Source organism: Myotis myotis, unplaced genomic scaffold (assembly GCF_014108235.1).
Source record: "Myotis myotis isolate mMyoMyo1 unplaced genomic scaffold, mMyoMyo1.p scaffold_m19_p_2, whole genome shotgun sequence".
Classification (NCBI taxonomy): Eukaryota; Metazoa; Chordata; class Mammalia; order Chiroptera; family Vespertilionidae; genus Myotis; species Myotis myotis.
This window is the reverse complement of record NW_023416324.1, coordinates 184,937,870-184,961,077: the sequence shown is the minus strand read 5'-3', so window position 1 is coordinate 184,961,077 and position 23,208 is coordinate 184,937,870. Positions and strand designations below refer to the sequence as shown.

Sequence of the window (23,208 nt, the reverse complement as noted above, 5' to 3'; positions counted from 1 at the left end):
TGGGAAAATATCCTCTGATGAGGATTAAGCAAAAAAGAAACTTCTACTGCATAGAAATAATCAGATTAAGGGTCTAAGAAAGTGATTTGCCATCCTAAAATATGCCTTTGCGATATTGATTATTTTTAAGTGGTTATTTTTAAGAAACCGAAGACTCAGAAAGAAACTTTGACCTTCCCTAAAGGAGTTTAGATAGAGGACCTGTTCCAGGAAGGAAGATATCACCATTGGTAACTATAGTTTACTATGAACTAGTATGTGATAGACAGGGGGGACCAGCAAGGCCCCTTTGATTAAAGTCCTCTGATGTCCCTTGTTAAAGGTGGCTCAACAAACATTTCTTTACCAAATATTTGCTTTCCTATCTCCAAGTGAATTGCCTACCTGCCCTTTGAGTTTCAAACCACAATCCCTCCCTTCTTCTGGGTTCAAGATGACATAGAAGCTTTAACTCTGCCATCTGGCCTCGGGTCTCAGGATCTTATAGAACCCCCATATGTACCTGCTTAATGAACTTTAAGGTATTTTCTCCTATTAATCTGTCTGATGTTAGTATAATTATGAAATTATTTTTTTTTCCTCTCCCACAGAATAAACAATTAGAGAACAAAATCCTGGGTGGCATCAGGAAAAACAATGTTCTAATTATAGTCAATTAAGTACTTATTCTTTATGCTTAATTTGTGCTTAATTACTATGTAATGGAATAATGACTTCTCAACACGTCCTAAATTAATACTGGTATCCTTTATTTAATTGCAACAGTAAACCCTTCAGGCCTGTCTAGCCAGATCTCAAGGCCCAGCTCTGGGCATGTTACACAGTTCTCCTGGGAGCTGATCCATAGGCCAAGTTTGCTTGGCAGCTTATGGAGTCAGCCATGCTGGAATGGGCCTCATCCTCCTTTTAGGAGGGTTGAGGCCTCAGTGGGGCATCAGAGCACTAGGGCTGCCTGGGTCACCCACCACACACTAAGCCACTAACCAACACCGGACTCACCTTCTGGCTGAAATGGCCAGGTCATCTGGTCCCTGAGTGTAATTGCCCACAACTTCAACAACAACATAAAAAGGGACTTGCCTGCAACTAAAATCCCTCTCTCAAGTATTTCTGTGTGTGAGAAACAGCATAAAAACAAGAACACCTAAAAGCACAGGATTTTAGAACAGAATTAATTAATGAAATACAAAAAAAAAATCTATAACATTAAAGGAAGTAGAGGGAACTAAATATTTTTAGTATATTTTCCCTTTATTTTAAGCCAGGTCAATAAGCCCATTAGGATCTCCTATAGGTTGTACTTGTAGATGTTTTTAAAATAGGTGAAATGTAAGTTCACATACAATTTATTTGATTATATTCTTTAGTAGAGAGAAAAGAACTGCACAGGGAAGATTTGTTTTAGAAAACAGAAAGGATGGAAGACTGACGTGGGGGTTCCTATAACAAGTTACCATTCTCCCAGCGCTACGAATAAGAAGAGTACATTGAGTAGCATTTTCAAAGTTTCTACTTAATTTAAGGAAAATCTGAAGGGGGGCAGGGAGGAGGGGGAAGAAGGCCAAAAATTATTCCAAAACCCCCGTATGTTATTACACTTCCTAAGAAATTTGAGGAAGACAGATGAAATATAAATCTCACTGTAGGTGATCTCAGCAATAATTGAAAGTACTTAGTGCACACTCAGTTCACAATAGGGGCAAAATGTCTTTGATCTCTCTTACTCAAAAAAATAACTTAAACAGTTATATTTTAACTTGACTCCTGCAAAAGAATAAATAAATAAAAGCACAATTGATTCCTAAGTGGTAACTTGCTTTTCATTGTCCCAAATAAATTAAGGCATAAATAGAATACTTTTTTAAAAAAGAGGGAAGGATTTTTAAAAACTATGAACAACAGTTTTCTAACATTTTAGACAGCAGATGTTTGTGTTTGAATAAAATCTTTAAAAATCCAAATGTAATTAAATAACATAGTATTGGATTATAACCCAAAATATGAAATAGATATTTATGAGTCCATATGGATATGTAAATAATTGAATAAATAAGTAAATGGAGGGGGGAAAAAAGCCAAAGCTCCCACGCAGAAGCATTTCAATAATTTATGCAGCTATGTAGCCCTCTCTAGGAGATAAAGCATAAATCTTATCTCAATAGCGTGGGCTACCCATAGTGATTGCTTTCCAAACAGTTCAGTATTGAGAGGGGGAATAAAGCATAACTCCACAATGGAGAAACCTTAAAAACACTGCCCCAGCTACCTTGGCCTATGTAACTCAGTGGTTAGAGCGTCAGCCTGCACACCAGAGGGCCACAGGTTCGATTTTCATCCCTGGTGTCTTTCTTCTTCTTCCTCCTCTTCCTCTTCCCCTTCCCTTCCCCCTCCCCTTCCCCCTCCCCCTCCCCCTTCTCCTTCTCTTCTTCCTCCTCTCTCTCTCTCTCTCTACCTCCTTCTCCCCTCTCTTTAAAAATCAATGAAAATCAATGAATATCCTCAGTGAGGATTAAAAAAACATCAAAATGTTACCCCAGCTAAGTGATCAAAGTCAACATTCAACATCAATAGTGATAAGTCATGTTCATAGCAGGTACCCTCGGTATGATCTGATGAAAATGGTGGTCTTCCTCTCAAAACCATAACCCCAGTCTAATCATGAGAAAAACATCATAAAAGTTCTAACTGAGGAACATTCCACAAAATACCTAACCAGTATCCCTTTAAACAGTCAAGGTAAACTAAAACATGGAAAGGCCGAGACGCTATCATAGCAAGGAGGAGCCTAAGGAAGCATGGCTACTAAGCGTAATGCGGTATCCTCGATGGGATACTGTAATACAAAAGGACATTAAGGAAAAACTAAGGAAATCTGAATAAAGTATGGACTTTCATTAATAAAAACACCTTCAAGTGATTCATTAATTGTAACAAATGTACCATCACTAATGTAAGATGTTAATAATAGAGGAAACCATACTTTACTCATGTGTACTACTTCACACTTTTCTGTAAATCTAAACCAAAAATAGTTTATTTTTAAAAAGGCCAAATTATGTGTTTGTTTAATGAGATGCTCCTGCTGAAAGTGGAGTTTAGAGAAGTTTCAGAACTCTGCTCTCTATATCCCTGGTCCCAGCCTCTGCTCCAGTCCTAGCCTGCCCCTGAAAGACAGAGCAATTTGAAAATCACTGTGGAAAAAAACTGGAGCATGTTATCATCACAAAATACAAGCCCACTGCAGGCGGCCTGGCAGGACTCAGATGCACGACAATCCTGCCTTTAGCTGGCTGTGTTAGACCATGAGCTCTAGGCAGGCAAAACCACACCTCAATGCACTACCACAGTCTGAGCACTGTTAGCACCAAGAGACTCTGCTGGACAATTGTTCCAGCACTGGCCTGAGCAGAGACTGTTGCAAGCACACGATGACAGCTTTCACTGCCAAACTATTGGCCTTCCATGCCACAGACCTGTAAAACTCACTTCGCCATTAGTCAGGCCCATTCCATGTCTTCCAGTGAGATCAGACAGGATAAATATTTCCAACACGCATGTCTGGCCTCCTGGTGTCTTACAGAGTGATGCATACACCCCTGACCCCCATCATCCCTCCAAAACCCGCCCCTGGATAGAACTCACAAAACAGGGGGAAACAGGAGTCTTCTAAAGCCAATCAGGCTTGTTTCATATTACTCTCATGTTTAATTGATACATTCTATCACAGATTACTCACCCACAAAACAAATAGGTGCAGCTGAATCAAGTCCTTGTAAGCTCTCTGGAAATGAAAGGTGGCGAATGCATATGAAAAGCTACAGATTGTACTTCCCTTGTTCCAAATGGCAGTACTATCTCGGCAATGAATCACTGTCATGAGCGTGGTGACATCTGTGAGGTCTGGAAAGAATGATTAGAAAAACAGATGAATCACTTGGGAACCCAGGGTTCACACGTACATCATATACTTTTATTATAATTTGGAGAGGCATTCATTTAACAAGTGAGGACCTACTATGTCCAGGCAAGTCCTGCTCTTGTGGAGCTAATGTTCTCATGTAAAAAACTCAATATTTAAGAAAACAAGACACAAGGGGAATTTGGCTAATGATAAATGCTGGTATGAAAATAACCTACTGTAAACGGCTAGGATGAATGGGGCTGGGGGCAAAGCTACGTAGACTGAGTGGGGAAGCAGACTTATGACCAGGGAAAGCCTTTCCAAGGAGGGAACACTTGGTCTTTTTGTCATTGACCCAAATCTCAAAAACACAGCAGCCATGCAGAGACTTAGGAGAAGCGTGTTCCAGGGAAGAGGGAATAGCACAACACAAAGGCTCTAAGATGGAACCAAGCCTGGTGTTTTCCAGAAGCAGAACCCTCCTGACAATCCCCAGAGATGGGCAACTATCGTTGAGAAAGGAGACAACTGAGACGAATATGGAAATAAACCACGCACACCCGAATCCCCTGCTAGTTTCCAAGCACTACAGAGAGCTGTCTCCTTAGGTAGGACCCTAGGCTCCAATAGAAGTGAGCTCAGGAAATCAGGCCCTGGCATGAGGAACAAGTTCATGAGGCAAAGAGTTGGGCGCTGAATGCTGTTTCTCAGGATGAGAATTTGAGGCCAAACATACAAATCAAGGCTTCCACGCACCGTGGCCAGGGCCCAGCAGCTCAACTAACCAGGGCACGGGTGGCACCACAGCTGGGCAGCAAGGGCCCACAGGAGCAGCCAAGCACGTGCATGGGACAATCGTCAAAATTCCAAGGGAACTTACAAAATACTACATTGAGTTTTCCCCACCCCAAGAATCCCAATTTAGTAGTGTGGACCCTAAGGCAGAAGATACCTACTACAATGGGCTTCTGGTGGCTAACTGGGCTCAAATTTTAAAAACAGTTGGGACTCTCACGCAAACTGCACTTCAGGGAGACACCTGCACCGAACTGCCTGCCTGCACTGTGTTTCTGCCATCTGAGCCAGCAAAGGAGTTCCTGAAATTGTGTTTCAACTGATAGGACTGAGGCTATCCCTAGCTAATCTGAGCTGCACAGCTATAGCTCCATCAGCATCTTCACTGACCAATCAGAGGGGCTCCATCCTGACCAATCCTGACCAATCAGGACACTGCCTGTGGACCATAAAACTAAAACAATGTGGAGTCCTCATTTGCATTAGGACAGACCAATCCGGGACCAGGAGCAAGGACTCCTCACTATATAAATCAGTTCCCCTTGGCTCAGGAAGCACAATTTCTCTTTCTACTGAAGACTGCATTTCCCCAGCTGAAGCTGAACCACTGAAGATGTCTCACTGGTCCAGAACAGGCAGGGTGGGGCAGAGTGAAGCAGAGCAGGGTGGAATCGAGCTGTCTAGCCTGAGAGGGTCCTTGCCCAAGGCCACTTCATAGCTGTGCTGTTCCACAGCCATGCTGTTTCATAATTAAGCTGCAACACTATTGAGCTGTGCTATTCTCACAGCCATACTCTATCACAATTGGGCTGTTTGCACTGATTAAAGTTTCCTTCTTCACCACGCCCCAAACTGGAGATTCCTATTGGCACTGAATTGGTACCAACGACCATCATTTGATAGTAGGTATGGGACAGATCTAGGACTCCAAATTTGAATAAGTTCGCAGGTGATTTTGCTTAGCCAGACCTTAGAATTACTGTGATTGGAGGAGTGGAGAGGGAAAGTTCTTCAGGGCCAGGGAAGTAGAGTCAGAATAATCCTGTCTCTATAAAATACTAGAATCAAAGATTAAATTGAATGCAGTTGAAATCTGAAATGTTTGAAACCAATTTGTACCAACTAATAGAAAAAGACAGATAAAAATGCATAATTCAGTGTATTCCTTTCCTCCCAACCATATCCCCAAATTCAGAACCACTATGACAGCTGAAAGAAAAAAATTAAACAAATCTCATTTGTCATAATGAGAAAGGATGAAGTAAAGAAACTCTGATGTCACATAGGTCAAAGCCAATGGTGTGCTGATAAATGCTTACCTAGCTGGGGGCTGGAGAGAAGCCCTAATTGTAGTGTTTGCCAATTCCCATGGTGTAAATATTCCCACCATCACTGCTTTCAAGCTCTCAGCATGATGTCACTTAATTTCAGTTTGAGAAAAGATGTTCAGTAGCTATAGTACTTTTACCATAGAAAACAACATATGTAAATAAATTCAAGAGCATGGGTACCAGTAAATTTAGTAAAATAATTAGTAAGTGATGATTCGTGGTACGCAGTCCCTCCTCCCTGCAACCTGGCCCCAATCAGGACTGTGCAAGATGGCCTGATAGGCCCTGATCACTGGCCAGGCCAAGGGACCCCACCCATGCATGAATTTGTGCACCGGGTCTCTAGTAAATTAATAAAAACAGAAAAAAATCAAATTTCCTAGCTAATGTCAAAACACGCACCTGAAAATATAGTAATTATCAAAGGCATAGCGTTAGTTCATTCTCTCTAGTTGTAACCAGCTTTGTTGCCAGAAATCTTTCTTTTTTGTTTTTTTTTAAATTTTTTAAAATAAATCTTTATTGCTCAGATTATTACAGTTGTTCCTCTTCCCCCCCCGCCCCTCCATAGCTCCCCTCCACCTGGTTTCCACCCCACCCCATGCCCTTAACCCCCGCCACTGTCCTCATCCATAGGTGTAAGATTTTTGTCCAAACTCTTCCCGCACCCTTCACACCCCCTTCCCCCTGAGAACTGTCAGTCCACTCCCTTTCTATGTCCCCGCTTCTATTATATTCACAAGTGTATTCTGTTCATCAGATTTTTTTATTGACTTAATTTTTAGATTCACTTGTTGATAGATATGTATTTGTTGTCCCTTTGTTGTTCATAATTTTTATCTTTACCTTTTTCTTCTTCCTCTTCTTAAAGAATACCATTCAGCATTTCATATAATCCTGGTTTGGTGGTGATGAACTCCTTTAGCTTTCTCTTGTCTGTGAAGCTCTTTATCTGACCTTCAATTCTACATGATAGCTTTGCTGGGTAGAGTAATCTTGGTTGTAGGTTCTTGCTATTCATCACTTTGAATATTTCTTGCAACTCCCTTCTGGCCTGCATGGTTTCTGTTGAGAAATCAGCTGACAGTCATATGGGTATGCCCTTGTAGGTAACTAACTGTTTTTCTCTTGCTGCTTTTAAGATTCTCTCTTTGTCTTTTGCTCTTGGCATTTTAATTATGATGTGTCTTGGTGTGGTCCTCTTTGGATTCCTCTTATTTGGGGTTCTCTGCACTTCCTGAACTTGTAAGTCTATTTCTTTTGTCAGGTAGGGGAAGTTTTCTGTCATTATTTCTCCTAATAGGCTTTCAATATCTTGCTCTCTCTCTTCTTCTGGCACCCGCATAATTCAGATGTTGGTACGTTTGAAGTTGTCCCAGAGGCTCCTTACACTATCTTCATATTTTTGGATTCTTTTTTTCTTTTTGCTTTTCCGGTTGGGTGTTTTTTGCTTCTTCATATTTCAAATCTTTAACTTGATTTTTGGGATCCTCTAGTCTTCTGTTGGATCTCTGTATAATATTCTTTATTTCAGTCAGTGGATGCTTAATTTCTGACTGGTCCTTTTCCATTTTTTTGGCATTCTCATTAAGATCCTTGAAGGTCTCACTAAGTTCCTCGGAGGTTTGTAGAAGATTCTTGAGTAACCTTATAACTGTGGTTTTGAACTGTAATTCCAGTAATTTGCTTTCCTCCATTTCTTTCATTTATTACATGTTTCTTTGTCTCTGCATTTAGGCTGCTTGCCTGTGTTGATAGAATGGCTTTGTGTGGTAGGTGTCCTATTGGGCCCAGTGGCTCAGCCTCCCTGATGACCTGAGGTGGACACTCTTGGTGCACCCCTTTGTGGGCTGGGTGTACAGTCTTGTTGTAGTTAAGCCTTGATTGCTGTTAGTATCCCTGGGAGGAAATGACCTCCAGGCCAATTGACTGCAAGGACCCGCTGTGTCTATAGTGGAAGAACTGCTGTGCTGGAGACACCTTATGGGGCAGGACTTGCTTCAGTGGGGCTTTGGTGCTCACTGAGTCTGCCTCTTGAGTGTGTCGCTTATGGATGTGAGGAGTTGAAATCTGGTATCTGACCACTGGGTATACTGGCTCCTGGATCTCCAAGGAGGTGCAAATTCAACCACTGTGTGAGTCCGCCCAGCAGGAGCTACTGCAAGATCTGCAGATTTCTCCTCTTTGTTTGGGGTTTGGAAATTTTGGAGCTGTCTGACCCGGCTGCAGTTAGGTTAGGCTGCAAAAGGGCAGGTGATTCATTTGCACCGCTGCACACAGCTTGGGTGGGGTTGTAAATTGAGTGGGGCGGGATCTCAGATAATCACTGGGGTGGAGCAAACAGTGATGGCTGACCTCAGCCGTCTCAGTGACTCCACACGTCTCCGCACGTCTCCGTGTCTGTGTTTCTGCATTCCTGAGTCCCGCGCCCCCACAGTAACAATGATCCCTGCGAGCAGTTCTGCAAGAAAGCCACCCTCACTTTCCTACCCAATGCCAAACAGTCCAGTTTCTCCCTATAGGAATCTGGGTCCCTAGAGTCTCACCGGAAACGAGTTCAGCACAGTCGGGAGCTTGTATCTCCAGATTGAAAAAAACCACGCACCCAGGTGCAGCCCAGTTTGCGTGCCTCCGTACCTCTGCTCTTGGCGCCTCCGTACCTCCTACACAGCCTCAATGTGCTTTTTTCTTTCCTTCTAGTTGTAGAACTTCCACTCAGCCAGCTTTCCCGTGTTCTGGATGATCACCATTTTGTTTTTTAGTTGTAGTTTTAATGTGGTTGTGGGGGGCAGCACGTACACGTATATACCTTATGCCTCCATCTTGGTTGTCCTGTGCATATGTCACCAGAAATCTTTCTATTGATTCTCATCACTGGGGTCTCATGGAATCCCACTGTCACCAAGAATTCCTCCTGGGAAAAATGTATCCTTCCTCTATATTCCCATAGGAACACAGCGCCCTGTCTACTCTAGTATTAATTCCAATTTGCTTTATTTATTGATATTGCTCCTGCTGGATCTGAGGTGGAGAGGGGAGCGTGGTGTGTAAAAGAGGGGAACTAAACATTAACTTACTTGTTGCAGACCACATGGTGTTAGAGTACTCAGTATATGAATCCAAGATCTCTGGCTCCTAGGCTAAGGTCCATAGTCATTATTCCTCCCATGGAGGACCTGTGGGGCCCAATGGTACCTTACAAACCTCACAAACCTTCTTGGGCTAGTCACTGCCCTATGACCCTGCATTTCCAGCCAAGGCAGCTTTGGGTTGGGATTGGGGTAAGGTGAAAGTTAGATTAGAGTCTTGCTCCATGTTCCTAGCTTTGAAATATTTAGCATCTACAATATCCTAATAGATGGGTTTTTCCCTTAGGATAGTAGGATTCTGGCTGGATTTCCCTCTCTCTCCCACCCTTTTTTTAAAAAATCTTTTTGACATCACAATCATATTAACACCAAAAACATATTTATCCTCAAATCCTGTACCCTTATCTTAGCTTATATGTTTTTATTACAAAGTGGAAATAAGGGTGATATTTGAAAAACAATATCTAAATTTTATCTTTATTTTTTCTTCGAATTTTAGGCCCCTTTATCAAATTTACCACCTTGGGTTCTGCATATTGATACCATCACTCTGCTCCAAAGCCTGGATCCTCCATCCCAGTCCATTGCTACCTCCCCAATTGTTTTATTTCAAAGGACTCCATTATCAGAACTTTGGTAGAGAACACTGCAGAAAAAGGACAATGAAATGAGTACAGCTGCTAATCAAAATGCCACAGACTGTCAAATCCACATCTACATATCTATTTGTAAGAATAAACAGCACAGTAGAACAAATAAATAAGTGAAACATTAGCCATAAACAAATTCTTTTCTGGAAATGTCTATATATTTTGAATGAAATGAATTGCACCATCTTCTCTCATCCATCAATGTCCCCTTTCATTCAGCTCACACCTATTGTGCACTACAATGGATACAGCAGTCCCAGAAATGACAAAAACACAGTCTGTGACCTCAAGAACCTCGTCCTCTCACAGGGAAGATGGATGATAAACAAAATAATTGCAAACCCAGTGATTCTAATATCATGCTGTATATGAAATCCATTAATATAAAAGTGATGTAAACAAACACAGACTCGATTGTTATGAAAGATCCCAAGCAGAGGCTAAGAGTTTCCTGGTATCTCCTTGTCCCTAGGCTCTGTTGATTAGCAATGGTTTTAAGCAACATGAAGATCACTTCTGGATAAACCAAATGAAAGGTTATTTTCAACCTCTTTGACATGTCAAACGGTATTGTTAATAAGCAACACATGGACCCTGAATTAACAAATTAGAGACAGCTGAGGAGACAATTTCCAATAAAGAAGGGCAGAGGATGCCTAGAGAATACTGCTTGCCAGCCATAACCCATGTGGAACAACCACCATGCCCTGGCAGCGAGTAGTGCAGTACCTCCCTGCAGGCTCCCAGACATCTGCAGGGAGCATGTACCACCAGAGTGAGCTCCAGCACCAGGCCTCCTCACTAGCCCACTGGGATCCAGCATCCTAGGATTCAGCTCCAAGACCCCACAGTGAGTGCAAGCCAAGAGGAACCCTATACCCCACTTCTGACCTGGATGCCAGAACCGTGCTGATAGCCTGACCCAGAGCCACCTGGTGCCTTCTCCACCCTGAACCCTGGGACCTGATGCCAGGGTGACCTGGAGCAACCCAGAGCACACACCCCTCTGAGCCACAGGAGAACAGGGACTGTGCAAATCAGAGAAACTGATGTTCACTCTACTCCAACCCTCTGGACAGCCCTACTGGGGTGACCCAGAGCAATCCATGCCCACTTCACCCAAGCCCAGGAGTGGTGACCCAGAGCAACCCAGTACACGCATCACTCAGGGCCACAGGGAAGTTCTGACTGTGCGACCCAGAGCAACCCGTGCTCGTTCCACCCCAGCCCCCAGGACAGTCCTGCCAGGGCTATCTAAAGCAACCCAACACGCACCTCACTCAGGGTGATGGGAGAGCACAGACAGTGACCCAGGGCAACCCGCCCCCCGTCACACACACTGAGGAGGGGTAAATGGAGCAACCCAGTGCATGTCTCACTCCAGACTATAAGGAAGTGAGGACTGTGCAACCCAGAGTAACCTGCACCTGCTTCTCCCCAGGCCCTGGGATAGTCCTGCAGGGGCTACCTAGAGCAACCCAGCACACACCACACTCCGGGCCACAGGAGAGCACTGCCCAGGCTACCTGGAGCAAGCTGGTGTGCCCAACCAGGGGCCACAGGACTGTGCTGCAAGTCCACTGCCAGAGAGACCTAAGGTGCCACCCTGCCACGGGTACTGGGGCCATACAGCGAATGGCATGCCAGAGAACTCTGAGTTCTCACAGGGAGTCACACACCAGAGGAACTGTGCATGCACTCCCACCATCCCGAGCATCTTAAGCAAATGACTGAGGGACTAGATTCATGGGAGAAGATTATATAACTCAGAGCAGAAACAATAAAGGCATGAGACTCAAGGCAGACCCAATCTCTGGGCTAACGATTTCCAGACCATTGCCCTGATAGGGTCTTCAACCTCTCAAACCCAAAGCAGGGTGCCAAGGGCCAGAAAGAGACAGCAAAAATGGGGAGGCAAAGAAACAGCCCCAAGGGGGGAAAAAAAAAAAAAAAAAGGAGGCCACGGCAGAAAAGGAACTAAATGAAACAGAGGCATGCAGTGTGTCAGAAAAAGAATACAGAGTAAGGGTTATACAGTTCATAAACTGGATGGATAAGAAAATCAACAACTTATGTAAGAATCAAGAGGAAATTAACAATGACATAGTTACAATAAAAAACACGATAGAAGGTTTCAACAGTAGACCAGAAGAAGCAAAGGACAGAATTAGTGAGTTAGAAGATAGGGCAGAAAAAAAAATCCAATCTGAAAAGCAATTGGAGAAAAAAATAGAAAGCAGGAGGAGAGCCTAAGGGAGTTTTGAAACAACATTAAATGAAGTAACATACATATCATAGGGGTTCCAGAGGACAAGAAGAGGAGCAAGGATTAGAAAACCTATTTGAAGAAATAATGACAGAGAACTTCCCTGATTTGGGAAGAAAAAATTCACACAAACATCGAGTCCTAAACAAGGTGAACCCTAAAAGACCCACATCAAGACATGTCATAATTACAATGACAAATGTTAATGACAAAGAGAGGATCTTAAAGGCTGCAAAAGAGAGACAGCGAGTTACCTACAAAGGATCTCCCATTAGATTATCAAATGATTTCTCAACCAAAAAACATTAGGCCAAAAGGGAATGGAATGAAGTATACAAAGTAATGCAAAGCAAGGGACTGAATCCAAGAATACTCTATGTAGCAAGGCTATTATTCAAAATTGAAGAGGAAATCAGGAGCTTCACAGACAAAAAAAGACTAAGGGAGTTTATCACTACCAAGCTAGCAATGAAAGAAATGCTAAAGGGACTTGTAAAAAGAACAAATAGAAAGGGAAGAAGAAACACAGGCATAAAGAATAAAAATGGCTACAAACAAGAACCTATCAATAATACCATTAAATGTAAATGGACTAAATGCTCCAATTAAAAGAAATAGAGTGGCCAAATGGATAAGAAAACATGACCCGTATCTGTGCTGTCTATAAGAGACCCACTTCAGAACAAGGGACTCAAACAGACTGAAAGTGAAGGGATGGAAAAATATTTTCCAGGCAAATGGAAATGAAGAAAATTCTGGGGTAACAATACTTATATCTGACAAAATAGACCTCAAAGTGAAGGCCATAACAAGAGATAAGGAAGGCCACTTCACAATACTAAAGGGATCGATACAACAAGAGGATATAACTCTGGTAAACATATATGCACCAAATGCAGGAGCACCCAAATACATTAAAAAAAAAAAAAAAAAAAGCTTCTGGACGATATCAAGGGAGAGATCGACAGCAATACAATCAAAGTAGGGGACTTTAATACTCCATTGACATCACTGGATAAATTCTCTAGACAAAAAAATCAGCAAAGAAACAGAAATCCTAAATGACTCACTAGATCAGATGAACTTAATTGACATCTTCAGAACATTTCACCCCAAAGCTACAGAACATACATTCTTCCCAAGTGCACATGGGACATTTTCAAAGATAGACCACATATTGGGACACAGGCAAAGTCTCCTCAAATTCAAGAAGATTGAAATCATATCAAGCATCTTCTTAGATCACAATGGCATAATATTAGAAATAAACTACAATAAAAACAATAAAAAAAATCAAACACCTGGAGGCTAAATAGCATGTTATTAAACAATGATTGGGTTATCAAGGAGATCAAAGAATAAATAAAAAACATCCTGGAAACAAATGACAATGAAAGCACAACAACCCAAAATCTATGGGACACAGTGAAAGCATTCCTGAGAGGGAAGTTCATACCATTACAGGCCTACCTCAAAAAATAAGAAAAAAAATGGTAATAAATTATCTAACTCTACAACTTAGAGAATTAGAAAGAGAGCAATAAGAAAAGTCCAGCGTGAGCAGAAGAAAGGAAATAATAAAGATCAGAATGGAAATAAATGACATAGAGACCAAAAAAACAATACAAAAGATCAATGATACCAAGAGCTGGTTCTTTGAAAGGATAAACAAGATTGATGAACCTCTAGCCAGGCTCACCAAGAAGCAAAGAAAGTAGACCCAAATAAACAGAGTCAGAAATGAAAGAGGCGAAATAACAACAGAACCCACAGAAATACAAAGGATTTAAAAAAAAAATACCATCAGCAACTCTATTCCAACAAACTGGTCAACCTAGAAGAAATGGACATATTCCTAGAAAAATACGACCTTCCAAAACTCAATCAGGAAGAATTACAAAACCTGAATAGGATGATAACTATGGAGGAAATTGAAGCAGTCATCAAAAAGCTTCCAGCATACAAAAGCCTTGGGCCAGATGGCTTCACAGGGGAGGTTTACCACACATTCAAAGAAGAACTAAAACCTATTCTCCAAAGACTATTCAAAAAATTTAAGAGGAAGGAACACTTCCAAGCTCTTTCTATGACACCTGCATTAGCCTAATCCCCAAACCAGATGAAGACACTATAAAGAAAGAGAATTACAGGTCAATATCTCTGATGAACATAGATGCTAAAATCCTCAACAAAATCCTAACAAATCAGATCCAGCATTATATTAGAAAGATCATCCACCATTATCAAGTGGGATTTATTCTGGGGATGCAAACATGGTACAATATCTGCAAATCAATAAATATGATATATCACATAAACAAATTGAGAGATAAACATCACATAATCATATAAATTGATGCAGAAAATGCATTTGACAAAATCCAACACCCTTTCTTGATAAAAACTTTCATCAAAGTGGGAATAGAGGGATCATACCTCAACATAATAAAAGCCTTATATTACTAACCTATAGCCAACATCATACTCAATGGGCAAAAACTAAAACCATTTCCCTTAAGAACAGGAACAAGACAGGGATACCCACTCTTACCACGCCTGTTCAACATAGCACTGGAAGTGCTAGCCATAGTGATCAGACAACAAGAAGAAATAAAAGGTATCCAAATTGTAGAAGAAGTAAAACTGTCACTATTCGCAGGTGACGTGATATTAAACATAGAAAACCCTAAAGACTCCATAAAAAAACTATTAGATTTAATAAATGAATTTGGCAATGTAGCAGGATACAAAATTAACACCCAGAAATTGATGGCTTTTTATACACCAATAATGAACTCACAAACAGAGAAACAAACAAAAAATCCCACTTACCATTGCACCAAAAAAAATAAGATACCTGGGGATAAACTTAAGAAAGGAGGTAAAAGACCTATACTTGGAAAACTACAGGACATTGAAAAAAGAGATAGAGGAAGACATAAACAGATGGAAGAACATACCGTTTTCATGGGTTGGTAGAATCAACATCATTAAAATGTCCATACTACCCAAAGCAATTTATAGATTTAATGCAACCCTCATTAAAATACGGCATTTTTCACAGACCTAGAACAAACTCTCCAAAAATTCATATGGAATAAAAAAAGACCCCAAATAGCCGCAGCAATCTTGAAAAAGAAGAACGAAGTTGGAGGGATCACAATTCCAGATATCAAGCTATATTCCAAACCACGGTTCTCAAAACTGCCTGGTACTGGCACAAGAACAGACATATAGACCAATGGAACAGAACAGTGAACCCAGAAATCAGCCCAAGTCATTATGCTCAATTAATATTTGACAAAGGAGGCAAGACCATACAATGGAGTCAAGACAGTCTCTTCAATAAATGGTGTTGGGAAAACATGCAAAAAAATTGAAACTAGACCACCAACTTACACTATACAAAAAAATACACTCAAAATGGATAAAGGACTTAAACGTAAGACGTGAGACCATAAAAAGTCTTAGAAGAATCCATAGGCAGCAAAATATCAGGCATATGTTATAGCAATATCTTTACCTATATATAGCTCCTAGGGCAATGGAAATTAAGGAGAAAATAAACAAATGGGACTACATCAAAATAAAAAAGCTTCTGCACAGCAAAAGAAACCATCAACAAAACAACAAGAAAGCCCACTGCATGGGAGAACATATTTGCCAATGTTATCTCCAATAAGGCTTTAATCTCCAAAATTTACAGGGAACTCATACAACTTAACAAAAAGAAGATAAACAATCCAATCAAAAATGGGCAAAGGACCTAAACAGACACTTTTCGAAAGAGGACATTCAGAAGGCCATGAGACATATGAAAACATGCTCAAAGTCACTAATCATCCGAGAGATGCAAAGCAAAACAATAATGAGGTACCATCTCACACCTGTCAGAATGGCTATCATCAACAAACGACAAGTGCTGGCAAGGATGCGGAGAAAAGGGAACCCTCATGCACTGCTGGTGGGAATGCAGACTGGTGCAGCCACTATGAAGAACAGTATAGTGTTTCCTCAAAAAACTAAAAATGGAACTCCCATTTGACCCAGTGATCCCACTTCTAGGAATATATCCCAAGAAACCAGAAACACCAATCAGAAAGGATATATGCACCCCTATGTTCACAGCAGCACAATTTACCATAGCTAAGATTTGGAAACAGTCTAAGTGCCCATCAGCAGATGAGTGGATTAAGAAACAGTGGTACATCTACACGATGGAATACTATGCTGTTGTAAAAAAGAAAGAACTCCTACCATTTGCAGCAGCATGGATGGACCTGGAGAGCATTATGCTTAGTCAGAGAAAGATAAATATCACATGATCTCACACATTTGTGGAATATAATGAACAACATAAACTGGTGAACAAAAATAGACCCAGAGACAGAGAAGCACCAAACAGACCATTAAACTTCAGTGGGAAGACAGGGGTGAGTGGGTGGGGAGGGGAGGGTAAGAGATCAACCAAGGGACTTGTATGCATGCATATAAGCATAACCAATGGACACAGACACTAGGGGTGAGGGCATTTGCTGGGAGATGGGGTGGTCAGGGAGAGGTCAATGGGGGAAAAAGGAGACATATGTAATATTATATGTAATACTTTAAACAATAAAGAATTTTTTAAAAAGTAACACACCAAAACTTGTATAAAGACCCGACAGAGATTTTAGCACCCTGACTTTTCCTTCTGTTGCTCCCTCTTTGACTTCCTCCTCTCTCTGCAATTGTTTCTCCCTCCCTTTCCACTGTTTTCCTTTCCTTATTGCCTTTCCTTATTCCTTATTCCCTTTCCCCCAAGTGTATGGGCTGTGAAAGCCTACTTTGAACAAAACCACTGTTGAATCCTGAACTTTGATTTTCTTGTTCTTGATATAAAGTTTGTCAGTTTATACCAGTGATGGCGAACCTTTTGAGCTCGGCATGTCAGCATTTTGAAAAATCCTAACTTAACTCTGGTGCCTTGTCACATATAGAAATTTTTTGATATTTGCAACCATAGTAAAACAAAGACTTATATTTTTGATATTTATTTTATATATTTAAATGCCATTTAACAAAGAAAAATCAACCAAAAAACGAGTTCACGTGTCACCTCTGACACACGTGTCATAGGTTCGCCATCACTGGTTTATACCCTTAGAAGTTTCTCTTTCTCTCAACAAAAGAACCGACTAAACAAAATTATTTTTATTTCCCTGTTGCTCTTGGCTGATTTTCTTGTGTGCATCAGAGGCTTTTAAAATGTTCCCAACTCTAGATCCAAGAAGTTCAAAAAATGATTGAGGACAAAATAAAATATTCCCCTCTTTCAAAGGGGAGCGCAGGATCACAGGCCTCACCAACTATTGGGGAAGGAATCCGGGATTCTGGAGCCCTAACCAGCAAGGCTTCCATGGTCAGCACAAGCTTCTGCTCTGTCTGCCCCTGACATCACCGAGGCCCTTAGTTAGCAGGTTAGCTCCAGGATGGTCATAATGATTGGCAAATACCATTGCACTCCCAAATACACATCTGGGCCTCCTCAGACCCACCCAGGATCCCTGCCCCAACCTACTCACAATCAAGGGTAAAAGCTTGGCCCAGTAGAGGGTTGCCAGCACCTTGCCCTAACACTCTCAACCCAGGACATAACCACACTCCACCTTAATTTCCTCTTCCGAAAAATAAGGGAGTTCAACTGATTGTCTATGTTACACTCCGACTGCAATGATATCAAATCATTGATTCCTAAGGATAAGGACAAGATAGGAATATAGCAATCTGAAAAAAAAAAAGTTTATTTGTTAGAAAGGTGGAGTCTCAGGTTTCATTTTTCTGGTGATAGACATCTCAAAATTCTAGGTTCAGGCTTCCTGGAATGGCCTTATGATCTCACTGTGCCTCGATTACCTCATCTATAAAATGGGGATGATCACATTTACTTTCAAAACAACCTTGTGTTCATGTTGTAAAATGCTTGGCGTAGTGTCAACACAGTGAACACCATATAAGTGTTGATTAAATAAGAAAATCATTTTATTCTGTAGCTGCAATGTTTGTAGCATAAATTCAAAATTTAAGAAATATTCACAACAGAAGGGAAAAAAAGAACTGTGACGCTATGAAACTTGCATATCACATACACTGTTGTTTAATAACCCAGCACTAAAACATCTGGGGTCCAGACTCCGCAGTGCACTGTGAATTTAGGGAAACTAACACATTGTAATGCATTCCCACTGCAACATAAGATAACAATTTGCATGATTCCTTTTCTAATCAGAAATGCCACAGTTGCTCATGGGAAACTTAGGTTAGGAGTTTCTCATTTTAACCCTGCAACTACATTTAACCACGCCCGGCAGGAGAATACATTTTATTTTGTGGTGCTAGGACTTAAAGGATTGTAAACATAAAACCAGGCCTAGCGCAGCTGAACTTCTTTAGTGAAAACAATGACCCAGACTAACAGGAAGCTTAAAGGGCCATATCTTACGTGCTGAGTCCCCTGGCGTGAATCCTCAGTAAACACCTAGAATGGAGAGGACATTGCTACACCCACCTGCTAGCTGGATCAAAACTGCTTTTGCTTACTAAATAGGTGCCACAACCTGAACTCACGCATAATTCAGACAGGTTGCTACTGCACTGGTAAAGAAGACAAAGTATTCCAGTTTTCCATTAGATATTAAAGGGAGGAAACTATCAAAAACCCCTTACCTGTTTCTCCCTCTGGATAGCTAAACCTCACCATACCTTAACATACAAATTGAAAGAGTTCACAAGCGCATTTTAGAATAATAATGTATTAGAACTTCCGTGATGGAGATAAGCGTCACTAAACACAGTCTAGTGATGGCGTTTCACCTTCCTCTTTAAAAGTGCATTTCAGCTTTGGGAAGAGATGCAGACATTGCTTAGTGAGAAAACTAAAGCCTGCAATGCAATCATTACCAATAAAATGTTATGAAAACCCAAGAAGAAAAATTTTTTAAATATATTTGTATTGATTTCAGAGAGGAAGGGAGAGGGAGGGAGAAATAGAAACATCAATGATGAGAGAGAATCATTGATCGACTGCCTCCTGCACTGCCCCCTAATGGAGATTGAGCCCGAAACCCCAGGGCATAGAATGGAATCTAATGGTGACCTCCTGGTTCATAGGTCTACACTCAACCACTGAGTCACACTGGCTGGCCTGACAAGAAATTGTATGAAAGAATGGTGGTGATGGCCGCAAAACCATGGGAAAGCACTTAATGCTACTGAATTATATGCTTAAAAACGATTAAGATGGCAAATTTTATGTGTATTTTACCACAATAAAAACAAAGTAACTTTTTAAAAAACCTGTAAGAGTGAAAGATAAATGGATTTTATAACAAACAATTTTTTATTAAGAAACACACACACATAGGAGACATATGTAATGCTCTTTGTAATACTTTAAGCAATAAAACAATTAAAAAAATAAAAAATAAAAAAGAAACACACACACAGCCTTGGCCGGTGTGGCTCAGGTAGTGGAGTGTCTCACATTCACCTGCAGGTCAGCAGGTTCCATTCACTATTAGGGCACATGCCTGGGTTTCAGGTTTCCGGCTCGATTCTCAGTAGGGGGCGTGCAGGAGGCAGCTGATAGATGTCTCTCTCCCTCCCTCTCTCTCTCTCTCTCTCTCTCTCTCTCTCTCTCTCTCTCTCTCAAATCAATAAAAACATAATATATATATTAGAGGCCCGATGCATGAAATTCATGCAAGGGGCTCGGCCCTCACAGCCCTGGCATCCAGAAGGTCATCTGGTCTAATTAGTATATTACACTTTTATTATTATAGATATATGAAAAGAAACACACACTTAGTCAACTTCCAAGCAGCACAGTCCCCACCAAACCTAAATGAGCACCATGGTTCATAAATATCCTGACACCAGGGACAAATACGGGAAATATTTGTCCCTGGTGTCCCTTAACTACTCACACTTTTTGTATGGATTGTGAATTATACTAGATCCTGAGAAGACGAATTGGGAGCTCAAACAACGAGTTAAAAGGTTCCCAAACAACACCTGAGTTTGTACTAAGGCTGAGTCCAAACTCAAGCTAAAAGCCTGTGAACAAATTCACTTGCATGTATGTGACAAAGCATTGACTCCTTAAAGAGACCCTGATTCAGAGAGGCAGTGTGTAAATATGGGGTCTGTTAACAGTTCCACTCTTCATTCTTCAGGCTCTCATTGCACACCATTAACTAGCCCGTTTCACAAAGGACGGAGGTCTCCGGGGACCTAGTCTCCCGGAGGCCCTCCGCAGGCCCACAGAGGGTTATCTCAACCGAAATTGGGAAATTGGCAGGCCTGGCAGATAAGGTTAACGGAACTCGCCACTCTGAGGAAAGACGTAGGAGGGATCAAATGCAGAAACCCTGATGGTCCTTACGAATGGACTTGCATTTAGCACTTCAGAGAGGAAGGAAAGGCGGCAACGACCCGAGATTAAGAGAAGGAGCAAATAAACATAGGCGTGGCGGCAGCCCTGGACCGATTCTACAAGGCCAGTTCTGGAGAGCGTTACGAAATCCCGTCAAAACTTGGAGCCCCGCGCTCCCGCAGCTGAGACCGGGATCCCAAATAACTTTGAGTTGGAGCGAGAAAAACGGGCCCCGCTCCAGGCCCCCGTGTCCCCTGTCCCGTGCTCCGCCTCGGCGTCATCACCTCCTGGCGCCACGGCGAGCAGCTGGGTGGCCGCACGCCCAGGACTGTGTGTCTTGCAGGCTGGGCTCTCAGCCTGGGGACGCAGCACTTCCCAGCGCGCCCGCCACTCCTGTCACCCCACAGCAGAGGACCTGGGGGCGCCAGACACTGCGAAGGAGGGTGGGGGGACGTCGGGGGGCGGGGGGAGTGTGCATCCATCAGAGGGTGGCCCCAATCTAGGCCCGGAGCCAGCGTGGCTCTGCGCTCCCGCAGCCGCCCGCCCCGGCGAAAGTGCGCGCCCAAGTTGCCGGCGTCCGCTCCCCAGGAACTGGACGCGCCGGCGCGCACGGGAGGCCCCGAAGGCCCCCGGGGAGGCGGGTCCCGCGAAGCCTCACGGCGCTGGCGCCCGCCGCTGCGGCCGCTGCCAAGGTCCCGTCCAAGTTCAAGGTCCCGAGGTGGCCGGGAGGAGGGACGGAGGGCGAGGCCAGCGGAAACCAGGCTCCCGCGGGAGCTTTGCGCGCTCGGGCCGCGGCGCAGCTCCTACCTGGAGGACCAGGAGGCCGTGGGTGGGCATCTGTGTGGGGGCGGCTGAATCTCGGGGCTCCGGCGCAGCTGGCACCGCTGGAGACGCGGGACGAGGGAAGGAGGAAGGGCCTGCACTGGGCCTGGTTCCGCGGCCGCCCGGAACTCACCACCCGGATTCGCCCGGGCAGGGGTGGGGCGAGGCGGTTCTCAGTCCGGGTGCCGCACGGAGTTGACAGGCTCAGGTCACCCGGCCTCTGTCCCGGTCCTGGTTTTCTAGTCTCTCTTTTCCCAACCTTTCATTAGGTCAACAGCATCAATCTAATGCTAATTAGCTTTAGTATCATTAAGTTCAGGTACTCTTGAGCCGCCATGCACCAAGGCACTGTTCTGGGAGCTTTGCTTTTATTATCAAATTCTCATCTATTGCAGCTAGTAGGTACCGTTAGCCCATTTTACATGTAGGGACACAGCTGATCACAAAGGTGAAATAACTTGCCTGAGGTGACAATTTTAAAGGAGGGGCTTTACTTGTAAGCCTTCTTCCAACGCCTAGAGTAGGCGTTATGGCTGATTTACAGATAAGGAAACCAGAAAAGTGAAGCAAGCAGCCTAAGGTCACCCAATTTACAACACAGGAGACTGGACTTTGTGTCTTGATGTCTTTTAAAGCTCCAGCTAGGTATAATTCAGAAATCTTAGCATAAAATCACAAATCGAGAGTAAAACATGGAAAAGCCCCATGGCACCCATGGAACAGCCCAAATACAGCAAGTTTGATGTTTTCAGTCTGCTTAAAATAAAGTCTCAAGAAAAAGAGAACCAGTCGTCATGTGGCTGGACTAACAGCCCTTTTGGAACATAGTTTTGAACAGAGGCCAGCTCTAGCCTCATTACACAATAATGCCTTTCGCCAAAGCCAGAGGAAGCAATCCTGTCCACATGCACCAAATGGTTAATAACCATGGCCGCTTTAAAGCACTTACTGGATATTGCACAGCCAAGGCCGGCCAAGTTACATAATGTCTTACTCCACACATGGAACTGCATGAAATGAAAAATATAATATCCCAGTCCAAAGTGGGGGTGGATGGGTGACCTTCTAGTCTGGAACTCTGTTTTCCTGTAACCTATAGTTGCTCAGCCCTACATTTTTCTCTCTTGAGCACATCTTTTCCTAATGATAGAAGAGTCACACAGCCGTCACTCTTTCCTTGTCGACAGACATGATTGATGTCTTTTAAATCCTATGAAACTGACAGATTTTTACAATTAAACACAAGGCCCCCTGAGCATAGAGAGTATTGCCTAAGAGAAGTTTGGCAAGTGTAAGACAAGCATGTTACTGAAAGGCTGAATCCCCTTGCCTCCCCTTCTTTCTCAAGTTTTATTAATCACAGATGATTTGGTATTATACACACAAATAACTGCACTCTTACAAGCTTGTCTTCAGAATTATAGTGCTTTTGATTGAGAAGCAGCAGGCTATAAAATTGCATCCCAAATTCCTAAGTGACATTAAAAAAAAAAATACCATTTGGCACTAACCTACAACAATAGGTCTTTTAACTATAAGTAGAAATATAATTATTTACGTGCCCTCATAATAATTGAATTTCTGCTTTCTTTGAGCTAGAGAAATAAAATAGGAAAATGTCTTGTGTCGCTTAGAGATAAACTTAAGTGATGGACTGCCACAGATAAATTTTAGATAGACTATGTAATTATTTCTATTCCTCTGAGAGATTTACTGATTGTTGGGGGTTGTAATTTTTCCAAATCTCGCACATCTTCTGAGATTTTGTCAATGTAAGAACATCCAAATCTGTAGAGAATTTTGATAAATGTGTATTCGAGCCAAAAGGAAGATATGCCTGGAAGCAAGATCTCAACAAACTGAGAAAATGCTTCAGAGTGTGGCATTTTGTGACTTCTTTAATCTATTTGGAATTAAGGATAATTTAAGGAAGATTGCATG

At 42.3% G+C, this 23,208-nt stretch overlaps 1 protein-coding gene across 2 annotated transcripts in view; it reads right to left on the bottom strand.

Moving 5' to 3' along the window:
* Positions 1 to 21,383, bottom strand: part of PLD1 (phospholipase D1) — a 198,297-nt gene extending 176,914 nt beyond the window's left edge. The window contains exons 1-2 of one of the 2 annotated variants that reach the window (XM_036348126.1): positions 21,253 to 21,383; positions 3,737 to 3,900 (exon numbers count right to left, since the gene is read on the bottom strand). The gene's annotated coding sequence lies outside the window, so the exon portion shown is untranslated. Of the gene's footprint in view, positions 1 to 3,736; positions 3,901 to 9,637; positions 9,749 to 21,252 lie in introns of those variants that run through there. The other variant, XM_036348127.1, reaches the window with a different exon arrangement.
* Positions 21,384 to 23,208: the final 1,825 nt, after the last annotated feature.